This window comes from Octopus bimaculoides, chromosome 30 (assembly GCF_001194135.2).
Source record: "Octopus bimaculoides isolate UCB-OBI-ISO-001 chromosome 30, ASM119413v2, whole genome shotgun sequence".
NCBI lineage: Eukaryota > Metazoa > Mollusca > Cephalopoda > Octopoda > Octopodidae > Octopus > Octopus bimaculoides.
Window position 1 is genome coordinate 5,156,884 of NC_069010.1, and position 1,086 is coordinate 5,157,969.

Below are 1,086 nucleotides of genomic sequence, written 5' to 3' on the forward strand. Positions count from 1 at the left end.
AAGAGAGAGAGAGAGAGAGAGTTTATGTACGAGAGAGAGTGCGTGAGTGAGAAAGAGAGTGTGTGTTTATGTGTCTGAGAAAGAGAGAGAGAGAGAGAGAAAAGAAATGTAATTATGCGTGTGTATATGTGTGTGTGTGTATCCGTATGCGTGTATGTGTGTTTATGGGTGTGTATATGTGTGCTTGTATGTGTGTTTATGAGTGTGTATATGTGTGTGTGTATCTGTGTGCTTGTATCTGTGTGTGTGTGAGCACGTGTGTCACTATCAGCGCATGCGTACTAACATCGACACGAACCGTGTGCGGCGATCGCCATTTTCCCGTTTAATACCTTCAAACTGTTTATTTCTATTGTCTCCGTAATATTACGTGTGTGTGTGTGTGTACATTATGTGTCGCTCGTTCCCGTTTCCATTGTGTGTTAAGTATCTCATTTTCCATTAAGCACATTTCTTTTACATTCAAACCTTTTCGATTTCCCGTTTTCTCCTCTCAATTATTTACAATAATTGCGGAAAACACCAAAACCCCCATCGTCTTCCTTCACACCGTAAATAGTTCTTCTTCTCTCTCTCTCTGTCTCTCTATCTCTCTCTCATATACATACATACATATATATATATATATATATATATATATATATATATATATATATATATATATATATATATACATATATATATATATATATATGTACATCTGTCTATCTGCCCCTATCAATCATTTTATCTATCCATATATGCACACACATACATACATATGTCTCTTGATCTTAGCAGATTTCTTGCATAGCCTACAAGGTCTCTTCCATCATCATTCACCCATAACCCTTCTCTGATTGTTTCTCTCTCATATACACACCTATGTATATATGTGTCCTCCTTATTTCTCACACTGCCCGTCGTGTACGTTTGTCAAGCCCTAATCCCACCTCTCCACCTGACGATCGCCTTTCCCCGAAACACCACCACCAAATGAAAAGGCAATCATCAGTGGCGATCGTCGTCTTTTAAACAACAAATTACTGGATCTACCCGACCCCGCAAAAAGAAAGGAATACATATATATACATATATATATATATA